Consider the following 12,836-nt stretch of genomic DNA (forward strand, 5'->3'; position numbering starts at 1 on the left):
AAAAGCCGTGGATGTCCCATCCCTGGAAGTGCTCAAGGCCAGGTTGGATGGGGCTCTGAGCAACTTGGTCTAGTGGAAGGTGACCCTGCTCACGACAGAAGGCTGGAACAAGATAGTCTTCATGGTCCATTCCAACTGAGACCATTCTGTAATTCTATGCCTATTGGTCCTGCTACCAACTATGTAAACTACCACTCTGATCGATCTGTTCTACTGAAGATGCCACTACAACCCCTGACCAGAGCTTTGCAGGCCAGCTGCAAGCCACAGACTTTTCTTGATACTTAGTTTAACACCTTAGTGTAACACCTCAGGGAGGATCTTTGCTAACTTTATTTCCCCATGTAACTGTGCTAGAGAAAGCAGAAATCACAGTTTTCAGTCAACATTGGGTCTCTGGCTCACTCAGCAAAGTGAACCAAGTTTGCATGAGGAATGTAAATGAAAGCACAAGGAAGGAAAGGAATTGACATGCATTAGTAATTTTAATTACAGCTCATCACATATTACTCTGGCTCTTTTAATACACTCTCTAAATTCAACAGCTGAGAAATTAATTCATGTCACATATCACAGGCAAGGGCCAGCACAGGGAATATAAAGACAAGCAGATCATTTTTATGCAAACACCAAGAAGTTCATTTGCAAGGACTGACCCATGGATGAATACTAGTACCTACAGCAAGTGCAGGGAAGGTAAATATATTATGACATCCCAGTAAAATACCACAAGACACTCATTCAACTTGGCTCACTGATTACAGTGCATTGGCATAAGGCTGAAAACAGGATGCCTTTGCAGACTGGATGAGACCTAATTAGTTACCATGGAGTCATTCTCCAGCATCATAGTCCCTTCTCTGTGTAATCTCCACCTTACTAAAAGGGAAGAAAAATGAGAGAAGTGAATTAAACATCAACTCTTTTTCCAAACTTTTAAAGTTATCCACCTGTTTAGGATAGCATTTTTAGGTCATGCTTGAAACAGTTCTATAAATCCAAACAGGTTAACCAGATTGCTGAAGCAAAACTACTCTGTCAAAAGTCAGATGGGACTGGATGATGAGCTTTAGGACACTGGGAAACAAAACACGTTTAATCTGGTTTTACAATCCTTTTCATGCTACAACCATAGACACATGTTGCAGAGATTTGGGGTAACTTTGCAGTTAACATGCTGTTTTGGAGATATGGGATTACCGTGGCTAATGAAACATCATTTATTTACCAGTAACTCCATTCTTTTTCAAGTGTTTAGATCTGTTTCTTGTATTCTCATTTAGTTCACTGTCTCTCTGAAACCCAGAGCAATCTAAGGGCATGCCTGCAGATCTGTGTAGAGGTTTCTGAACCAGAAGCAGAGCTATTAGGGTGCTGTTTTGAACAGTGCTGTCTGGTGCGACCTTTGAACTGCCCAACATAGCAATATTGCATTTGGGTTGGAATTAGCATCTCCATCAGTTCAGCTAATTCTAGCCCATGTGTCTCTAAAACGAAACTGCACAGAGGAGAACAGATATATCCTGTGAAGAAGAAAGAATCTGATCCATTTGTCAAGCACTCTTCCTTGTGTCCCAGGCAGTGTGGAGAATTTGCACAGAGACACCCTCCCCATGCAAAGAATCAGCTCCCTGAACGTGTATCATCCAGGAACAGACTGCACCCGAGATGGAGCTCTAACTAGGAAGATTTAGCTGTCACTGAAACTAAGTCTTCTTTTACCACAATAACAACCTTATTCTTCCCTTATCAGTGGGTTTTCTGAGACAAGAAGACATAATCTTAAGGTCTCTTAGAAAACCACCCTCACAAGTGAAGTCCAGTGGCATTTTGCTTCTGCTGTGATATCATTTACTCCATGAAAAACCAACCTGCACCTAATCTGTCTTTCTAGCAACGTCAGTATATCCAAACCCGCAAAAGATGAAAGTAGCATCACCCAAACCTATCAGCACTGCTTGGCTTGCAGCCCTATAGAGGTGAACTACCCTTAATGGTCTTCCAAAGAAATACTTTGGGAAGAAAATTGTCCTATGGCACAGCTAAACCAGAAGTAGCAGAACTATGAGGCAGTTTTGTATACAAGAGACTTTCACATCAAGTTTTTGCTCTGTCTTCATATATACCTGATCATGTTGAAATGAGAACTCCTTGATGACGTTCTGGTTTTTTTTGTAGAGCCTAGTGAATATACAAAGGTGTGGAAGGAAATGAGGGGTACTGAGCTGAGACTGCCTGATGAACCTCTATCCATTTTGCACATGATGTAAAAGGGAGAAAGAGAGATTTAAAGAACACCTGAAAACTCTCAGCTGGACATGCATGACTACTTAAGGAAACAAAATCCATGACTCTTTAGCTCTGCTCTAATAACTTTCAGTAAATGTTTACACATCACACACGTCATTGAACTGAATTTCTTGGCAATTCAGTTATCCTCTCCCAGGAGAAGCAGTTATTATCCAGGTAGGTTTAAAAAGTTCTGTCTGCTCTGCTACTAAGTGCAAATTCACAAGAAAGAGTGAGTGGGCAAGTAAATTTAATTTAAATTCATGGAGTATTTACTATTTTGTGCCTTTTTCCCCCTTAAGAAGATCCACTTTCTAATCATGCCACATATAAACAGTTTCTCAATGCCACTTATGCCTATTAAACCCTAGTATCTGGAAATGCTGAATTCACAGAATAGAGATTTTTGGCATGTAAGAAGTCCTGTGAATAATTTAGGAAAACACTGATAAAGGAAACATAGCAGGTTGTACTCAGAGGTCTATTTTACTGACTGTGAACAAATTTGCTGTCTCAAAGTTTAAAAAAAGATCTGAGAGTAACTGCATTAAGTCTGCCAGACATTGGGATGAGAGGCTATTTTTTTATCTTTCACAATCCTCTGCTCAAGCCTGGCTTTTCACAGTTCATTGGAGAAAAAGCTTTTGAAATACATAATCTGAGCAGACATCTGTAGCCTTAATGAGCACGAGTCACGGTCCATCTCCAACAAAGATGCTACTGTAACAACACATTTAAATTCCAACTGGTTAAAGTGCAGAGCTGCAGCTTGGAAGGTTAAAGACAACAAAAATCAAATGCAGACAGGCAGAGCCTCTGCACATTATTTACTTTCAGTGCTTGGAGTTCTTAGGGCTTCCAGCTAAGTCTCCCAAAACTCTTATTAAATTTCTTATTCTTGATGATTTTATGTCCCACTAAAATATGTCTTACATATATTTTGTGCAGTGAACTTTCAGAATACTCTTTATTCTAGTGATGTTTTTCTAAATTTTCTTTTTTCCCTAATGCCCTTCTCGGTGTTACAAACAAGATCTCTCTCAGACAACACAGCACCTTGACCTCATAAAGTCTCATGCTAGGTTACCATTGTTCCCCTCCTCAGCAGCTTCACAGTTCCTATAGACACCAGAGACAAGGATTTGTTTTCGACTGCATTCAAAGCGTGCTTTTGCCCTGATTTGGCTTTCTCTGTTTCAGGCACTAAAGAGATTCACTAATGGAGGTGTTACACATACTAAACAGACTACATCTAAGGGAATTGGCCCGAGGAATACAATATGATTACATCTTTGCTTAACAGGTACTTGGTAAATGGGTAAGATTTCTGGGAAAGCAGCAGGATGAAGTTCCTTCCAGGTATGTCTATAACAGTGATGGCTTCACAAAGACAGTCAAAAGGTATCCGCACAGATGTCCTGGCTTCAAATGCCACCAGGTTATCCTGTGTTTAACTCCCTGCTAATCACAAGTGTCCCTAATGCCCACAGACCAGAACCACAGCAACCAGAACAGCCCTTGATCTAAGAAGCTGGAGCAAAGGGTGGATCTTTTCCTAGCTCTTGAAGTTGGCTATCAGGTAATTTTCTTCACCTTTGCCTGGCTCCTTGCCCTGCTATCCCCACCTGAAAACTAGACAGTGATGTTCTTGCTTTCTCAGGACATTCTCCCAGGCTCTTTCACACCAACAAGAACTACATTTTCCTCAAAAGTCTAGGTGTTTCAAATATTAATCAGAAGTCTAAATACCATCAGATGCTCTATCTTTGCCTATTCTTTCACATGACTGGAAAGACAGTCATGACCTTGCCTGCATAAACTGAGTAGGATCTCTTGGTATGAAGAACCTGTTAGCTGTACATATACAAATGTACATTTAAAAAATCATTATTGGTATTAATGTAACAACTTGAGCTCTGAGCAATGAAATAGGATTTCTCTGTATAATGCACTTTAGAGGCTCTGAGAAAAGCGATGGTTATTGTTCCCAAGAATGCAGAGCTAAGTGTAAGACTTGGAACTATATATAGTTATACTAGTAGCCAGCAAGACACAGATAAACCTCAGGACAGTAGTAGTCAGCAGAATTAGAAGCAGTGCCAGCAAGTCTCATTCAGTGCATCAGAATGAGTGCATTACCCGTGCCTTCCTCCCCAGACTTAAATCCTCATCCTGACCACGCGCTACAAGAGCTGTGCTTTCAAGCCTCTGCAGCTGCTCTAAAAGAGCAGCTGAGTCAGCCTGAAGATCAAGAGCCTCACCTCTCACATGCCATCCTTTTTTATCTTCTGCAGGGTAGGGTAATTACTCCATGCACTTCACACACACACAAAGAAAATAAAAGCAGCAAACTGAGCAAATAGGTAGAGAACTAAGAAATACTTAGCAGTAGTCATGGCAACTCAAGTTCTAAAATTAACTTGGCAGCAATGTAAAAACCTGCAAAGCCAAAATCTGCCATAAAACATTGAAACAAAAGGTCCAAGCTTGGCAGCTGGATGGAGCCCAAAGAGGAAATTAAAGTGTTACTCAAATGTAATTCAGGATTACTCCAGCACTGATCTATGCAGAACTTCCTGGACACGTGACGGCCCAAAAGGATAGTGGTGTACTTTGATTAAATCATAGCCAGTACAAAAAACCAGGCCCAAGAGCAGGGGCAGAACATAAAAAGGAAGGACTTTGTTCTAAAAATGTTCTCTAAATGGAGTGGTTCAGTAACTTGTGTTTGTCTCCTCTTTCTCCTTTGTAAATGGAGGGTCACCATCAAGGAGGCTACCACAAAATTAGTAACTATAGAGTTCTCATAATATTTTGTGACAGGAAGATGCTACTCAGGAAGAGTCTGAAACACTGAAATCTTTAGGGGCTTGTGCTACTATTGGCCCCATCCAGGCACTAAATTAAACCCACTCTGCAGGAGGAAAATATCAAGCTGCACCTACTAGAAGGTTCTTTGGCAGGCCAAGCTTATAAAACAAATCAAGAAAGAAGACCAAAGAAAACAAATAAAAAAAAAATAAAAAACATTTTATCTTCACAGCATAAACATGCTCTGGTGTTCTTGACAAGACACATGACAACTACACACCTCCCAGACTCTAGCTGTAGTTGAAGCAAGATGCCTAAGTTAGAGATAATAGCCACTAATCCTGTAGTGGTAGCCTCCTCCTTGCCCCTCATCTTCCAAGAGATATTACAGTCTCACATTGTTCCAGTCACAAACAGTATCCCCCAACTCCATAAAAAGTCCAGATTCAGGGTCTTTGGTTGCTGTGTAATCCACTGTGTACCATTAATGAGTAGTATAGGATACTTGAAATAGTACAGGATATACATACAGTAGTATAGCATAGGCTTGAAAATTAAAACAATGTAATGCTTGAATGGAAAAGTTAACAAAACTGTGAAATTCAACCAGCACGACCCAAGTCACCAGTCACCAGTATTTAAGGAGTAATGGACATACACTAAAATATAAGAAGTTCCACTTCATCAGGAGGAAGAATTTCTTTACATTGAGGGTGGCAGAGCACTGGAACAGGCTGTCCAAGGAAATTGTGGCATCTCCCTCTCTTGAGACAAGAGGTCCCTTCCAGCCCTAATGATACTTTGACTCTGGTTAATACCAGCTTCAACTTCACTTCTTTAAGTAAAGCATACTATTTTCTACCCTTGGCAACACTGGAAAAATCTATGTGCAAGTGCAGTGTCCTGCTTCTGCAAAGTTTAATTGGAGCTCTGAAGCAGGTAAGAGCTTAGACATTGTATCAGCGCCCTGTCAGTGCAAAAGCACACACCTTGATTAATTTGGAAAGGTCTTCAGTACAGTTCCAAGGCAAAAGTATGAGGGAAAACAGGTTTGTCAAAGGCCATGGGTGGCTTTGCCTTTCTTGCTCCAAGTGTTTAGAAGCCAAGTTTCCATGACATACTCCACTAATATTCCTTGGAATCATGTGAATATCTAGGAGGCAGAAAAACCAACAAATAAAAAGTAAACTAATTAAAATGAAAATTTGTGGATGAAATCCTTGTGTTTTTATCAGGTCTGAAACTAAATTACACCCATTGCAAAACTGTTACCATTTTATTTTGAGTGATCTACACGCCTGAAAAAATGCATGGGATTTCAATAGAATGTCTGGAAAAAGCTGAACATGGGATGCTGTGCAGGACAGCTGAATTGCATTTTTATAGTGTTTATTCTTGAGGCTGGCAAGAAGAGACACACAGAGATCAGCTAGAATGTGCACATTAACTTTTTCTTGGGTGCTGATTAGTGCTGTGAACAGCTGGAGTGTAAGAAGGATAATAAGGCTTGAAGAGATGCAGTGCAGGGTTTATGGAGCCTGCAGTCAGGTATACATGGCAAGAAATACTGCTTAAGTGTGATTTACATCTATTGTAGAGTAAGTTTATAATCAGTTTATAAACTTAGTCTAATCCTTCAAGAACTGTATTTTAATGGCTCAGATTTTTGAAAAAGTGTTAGTCCAACATCCCTGACCTGTTTTATATATCACTATTGTCAATCCTATTTTTTTTCTAGAATTGTGAAGTAGAGGTGTTGCCAGATACAGAAGACATAGCTTCACTTGTTCAAGATACTAACAATCCTAACAATCTAGAAACCATGAGCAGGTTGTGATCCTGAGTAAAAAAAGAAACAAATCCACAGAGACAGACAACACCCTCCAGGTCACCTAATACCTTTCTTAGGGTTTCATTTCACATCATCCATTCATACCTACTCAATGCCCCTTCAATGACAGCTTCTAGGATGCCACAGAAGAAACCAGCAGCAAATCCACTCCAGCAAGAGCCTGCAGGCTATCCTCTGGCTCTAGGAAGCAAAGGGAGACTGGAAAGCAAGACTACAACTGAGTGGATGTGTGTGGATGTGTGTTTGGACACTCAGTCCAAACCAAGACGAAGCTCAGTGCTTGGTTCCACCAGAGAATGCACCTGTGTGAAGTTACATTATGAGATTTGCTCCTTAAAGTTATCCTGACTTTGCATTACAATTGTTTGACATGCAAACTAATGTTTCCTTTCAGCCACAAAGAAGAGTAAAATACAACAGCAGAGAAGAAGCAAACTGTGAAAGCAGCTATTGCACAGCCCTTTTTGGCCTTCCTGGTCACAAGACACAGACTGTCAAATGCCAGAGAAAGAGAGAGGAGAAGAAAGAACAGAGAAGCAAATGAGGCAAGGAGAAGAAAAAGAAAAAAGCTGCATTTGAAAGCTAGTGTACACAAATGGGACACTAACAAGCATCTGGAAGGCATTAACACCAGGAAGAAGATAAACATGTGCTTTTCATCCTCTGATAAAAATGTCACTTCATCAGAAAATATGACACTGAAAATAGGGAGTGGGAGGGAAGCATTCAAAGGCTGTGGCTGCCAGTGGCTCATTAGAAAATTGAAAGCTTTTCAGAGGGGTCCTAAAGGCTTTGCTCTGAACCTGAAACTATTCAGTAATTACCTGACTGACAGAGAATGCTTATTCAGCTTGCTGTTAGGAAACATCAACCCTGCCAGACAAGATAAAAATTAGAAATTATTTGAAAATAGCAGAAATGGTCAGGATCACGTGTAGTCAGATGTCAGCAGGGAACAGCACGTCAACTGGCAGTGAAAAATACAACCCCAACAAAATCCAGCTCTAGCAAGGTGTCTGCTCAAGTATGTATCCAGATAAGGCCATCACACTTTCAAAAAAAAAAAAAAAAAACCAAAAAAAAAACCCCAAAAAAACCAAAGGTGAATCAGAGCTTGGTGGAGAACAACATGAATTATCAGATGTCCACACAGACACTATCAAGAAGGGTTGTCAAAACTGGGATTGTTTAGGCTGAAGAAAACATTGCAGGGAAACTGTTAATATTTTTAAATACAGAAGTTTGAAATGAACAAAAATCAAAACCATGCCTGCTTTAACAAGGTAAGTGCAGGACTTTCAAACACTGCAGGGAAATGCCCCAAATGATTAATGCAAGAGATCACAGCTTTATTTCATGTGTCTAATTGATTAGAGCTGCTGCCTTTGTCAGTGAATAAACTGCTGCAGCACCACATGCCTCCATGCCTTCAGACTTCCAGGTGCCCTAACCACTCTGACTGTTTTATCATAGGGACTATCATTCCTGTACATCACTATCATTCCTGTATGTCCTCAGGAGAGTTTCTCAAAGTTTTTCTGAAGAATACCAAAAATCCTATAAATTTTACGTATCTACAATCCAGGTTGCATCTGAACCACTTACCCCTAAAGGCAAAGCACCACAATAACTTACAACTCACATGGGTAGCTCTAATGTGAGATGCAACTTGCTAAGTGGTAAGGAGCATGAAGCACTGGAACAGATCCCCTCGAGCTAAGAGTGGTCTAGGTGTGCTTTGGAAGCACCCTGAGACGTCTGACAGTCCTGAATGTATACTCTAGCCAATGTATACTATACATAGTATACTATGACGGTATACTATAGCCAAAAAAAGAACAACACTTTCACCCGGCCAATCAAATAACCCAAAACACTCCATAAAACCTAAATTTGGGTTATTTCTCCTGGTGAGCTGACAAACCGGTGTTTGTTTCATCAAACCTGTCTTCAGATAAACAGAAAAAAGACAAAAACCACCTTCTAACAATGAGGATGGAGGTCTTCCTGTAAAGAATTTTGTATCCCATTCTTATGCCAAGTTCAGTAGGAGTTCATACTTCATTGACAAATCATTAAATTCTGTAAGCCTTAGAAGCTAGCCATGCATTCATAAAGGAAGGAGGAGCTTGTCTCCTCCTTTAATGCACAGAGGACACTTGGACACCTTTCCTCCATGGATGGACTTAGCATTAACATTTCAGACAGTAAATCAAGATATTATAGGACCTGGGACTTTATCCAGAACCTTTCTTTTTGAAATATGCATTATAAAAACTTTGGTCTCACTTCAGCAAGTTTTCATATAAATAAATTAAGGAAAAAATATCTTTAATTATAGAACGAAGAAAATTGCTGCACTTGATGAAAGGTTGTTTATTCAGCACTGACAAATGTAGCCTAATGAATGTGATAGTGCCAGATTTTATTACTGCTGAAGATGTAATCTTGTTTTTTGTTTCCAGAGAGATTATGGAAACATTTATTTTCCCTTGGCCCTGGCTGACTGACTAAACTAGTCATACCGAATTGTGCAGTTTGTGATATGAAAAGCATGTGTACAATGCAAGAAAGAAAAATGTATTTTAAAATTTGTATTAAGAGGCTAGAATCATAATTATTAATCACTATGTCAAGATAATTACTGTATGCAAGGGCAAATGAAGAGATTTTTGGTGGCATACTTACAGTTCTCATTCTGCATGAAAAGACTGGAGGCAAATAATAATGATTAGTACAGCTTAGCATAGTTTAAAAGCACTGAATTAGCTAATGTGTCACATGAGAACGAACCTTTATTGACAGAAACTCTGGCTAATGCATAGCAGTGGTAAAGACAGTTAATAGAAAATTGGCTTATCATAAGCAAAGGATATTAACTGTATTATGGCATGATTCTGCAAAACCCCAATGAAACCATGTTTGAACACTGGCAGTCTATTTTGGCTAGCTTATTTGAAGACAGAATTAGGTTGATGAGAGTACAGCATGAGAAACAAAGATGATGAATGGGGGAAACAGGGCTTAAATATCAAGAGAGAAAAGCATGATTTATTTTGTCTTGAGAAAATATTATTAAGAGGAGATATGATTGAAGCATTTATAATTGCCACGGGTTATAAAAAATAAGCTCAGTGACTAATTCTTAGATTGTTGGGCAGATCAGAACTAAAGGCGACAAGGGTAAAAGTGAATAGATGCAAGACAAATTTAATGAAACACTTCTCAGGAAGATGAGAAAATAGGTAAAATGATGTTTCATGACTAAATTTAAACAAAAGCTGGGGAACTGTGTGGGCTGGGTAAAAGCTTCTAGGGAGCATCATTTGAAATAGCTGAGACATGTTTCCATTTACACACACACACGAGCATCTGCTGCAATTTTAAAAATCATTCTTAAAGCAACAAAGGTTAAGAGTTTATCTAATTTAAAACAGCAAGGAACAAAAACATCTACTACTACTCATTTATAGTACAGATGCAAATGACCAACGACAGTATTTTTAAATAGTACTATTCCTTTAAGTATTTAGAGGCAAATCACATAAATGTAACAGTAATCCAACAAGATAGGTAAGCCTATTCCTTACCTAAAAAGCAAGACTTAAATTAATAAAACGATTCCTTTCAAGTTGCAGAGATAAAGTTTGTCAGCCAGGATCAGAAACTGGGAGTTCTCAGCTTCTATCAGCCATACTCTGCTCTCCACATACACACATTTAATGAATTATTTACTTTTTCTTTACTATCAAAGAGGAGACAGCGTTATTGCTTTACTCTTAAGGTGCACCGAATTATCCTTGAGCAATGCAGTACTGTCCTCCCCAGCACTCTGTGGTATTTTAACAAGCTGTCTACATACAGTGTTCACACATTAATGATGGAGACTGATTTAATATGCTCATGTGTCAGTAAAAACTTGTCTAAACACAAATTAGGAAAGAAAATTTAGAAGAAAAAAAGGACCAAATCACATAGGATTCTAGACTAAGAGGAACATATCAAATATCTAGAAAATATTGAATAAAAATAACCACAAGAAACACACTCAGTCTGCATGACTCCTTGCTCCATTCACAAACAACTTTTCTTTAAATTTTCAGCTTGTTTAGTTCCTTTAGATAAGGACTCCTTTAACAAAGACCTCTGGATGCTAAAGGCCTGACTGATCCTAACATCACTCTGTATAGCAGCCACTCTTGCCTTGTGCTTGATGGTTCTGCTGCCTCATGTTCACCTGTGCAACTCAACATCTTTCTCTTTGAACATTTTAAATACATAAACAATAAATGGTGCAATTTGCTTTCATCGGGCTTTTCACAAAAGTTTCAAGAGCTGTGAAATTGGAATATAATGGTTACCTGTGATTCATAAAGTGACAGATGACCTGGGAGACCTCTACCTAGGAATAAATAAATCCTAAAATGCAATTTCCACACTCTGGGGTGTAACTACCCTGCCTTGGGAGTGTCACTGCAGTTTTGAAGGGATTAAAACAAAGAGCAGTCTCCATAACTAAGCCAGCTAAAAGTTTAATTAAATACAATTGCTTGCTGTGCTTCCCTTCCCCAAACAGCCTCATGCATATTCATCACTGTAATTACAGCAGTAAAAACCTCCACAACTAATTATGCCATGCTTCTCATCTTCTATATGCCTGGAATTTTTTACATAATTACTACTGAAATTAATTGCAAGTTAGTTAATTTTGCACTTTGTCCTTTCAAGCTTAATTGAAAATTAAAATTTTTCAAACCAGTCATTCTTGAAAGCATGGTGCTTTTACTTCAGATGGTGCCATAACTAAAATGTTATTTTAATGGCTTTTAGTAATATAGCATAGGGCAGTACTGTAAATTTTGTAATTTAAAATAAGAGAGCATTGCTCTAATACATATGTACCATATGCTTGGTAGTGCTACACTCTTCACAGAATATTCAACCTGCCCAGTGCCACTTGGCTTTTCATGCAGTGCATTAGCATAGCACCCCTCGAGACATAGACTACTATCAGTCCCACTTAACTTAGATCAAGCTCAAACTGGAATTTTATTTTACTGTGATTTAAGCACTGTGCCTAATATTTCAAGGGTGACTAATGATTTTGGATGCCTAGTTCTACAATTGATTTTGAAAAAGTAACAAACATTTCCTCCCTTATGAGGTAGGGGAAGAGGGGAAGAGCCAAAGTTCGACTTGGTCTAGAAAAATTTTGACTTAGCCCAAGGAGCACACTGTCTCCTCATTTTCTAGGGCAGACTCTGTAGTCAATTGCTATGTATTGATTTGGGAGTGCCTTTAATGAAGGACACTGTGCAATACAAAACCTTGCTGTTGACTGAAGAAGCATCTAAATCCCATGCTGTGACAGCAGACACAAGATGCAGAACCCTTGGATGGGGGCTCCAGCAAATTCCACGACATGACTGGTACTCAAAGAGGACAAGTGACACATCCCAGCAAACCACAGAACATTTCAGGGGCCCACACCATATAGCTCCATGTAACTCAATCCACTATTAAGATTATTTTCATTTAAACTTATTTCCTTAGGATCTTATAATAGAGATAATATTAGGGCGTTTTGCCCACTAAAATAATTCATTATTGTTTTAAACAAAACAAAGTCTGTATTTTAAACACCTCTTCAATCTTAACTTCAAAGCTTCATTCTTGCTGTGTTTAAAAAAATCTATTTTATCTGCCAAGAAATCTTGCAAATTTCAAATCAGATAAAAGATTTTCAAAAGCACAATAAGTTTGCTAAGTGAGCACTTGTTCCTTACTCCTACACAGTCTCTATAAGCTACTGACTCAATGTGTAAATTTTCTCTTACAATCTTTCATTTTCAGTTTCTGTAGAATCTTTCAATTCTGAAGAAAT

General features: G+C 38.8%; 1 protein-coding gene and 1 long non-coding RNA gene across 8 annotated transcripts in view; one reads left to right on the forward strand and one right to left on the reverse strand.

Annotated features, from left to right (window-relative positions):
* LDLRAD3 (low density lipoprotein receptor class A domain containing 3) overlaps positions 1-12,836 on the reverse strand; it is a 107,333-nt gene that overhangs the window by 6,098 nt on the left and 88,399 nt on the right. The gene's annotated exons all lie outside the window — the stretch shown is intronic.
* On the forward strand, positions 3,449-5,867 carry LOC146436475 (uncharacterized). 2 transcript variants are annotated; one of them, XR_014852907.1, is made up of 4 exons: positions 3,449-3,648; positions 3,780-3,868; positions 4,447-4,584; positions 4,717-5,867. It is a non-coding gene; the product is annotated as an uncharacterized LOC146436475 (long non-coding RNA). The 2 variants fall into 2 exon arrangements; XR_014852908.1 differs by having other exon boundaries at positions 3,632-3,690.

The sequence above is a fragment of the Lichenostomus cassidix genome, chromosome 5 (genome assembly GCF_008360975.1).
Source record: "Lichenostomus cassidix isolate B80296 chromosome 5, HeHo_3.0, whole genome shotgun sequence".
NCBI classification, from domain to species: domain Eukaryota; kingdom Metazoa; phylum Chordata; class Aves; order Passeriformes; family Meliphagidae; genus Lichenostomus; species Lichenostomus cassidix.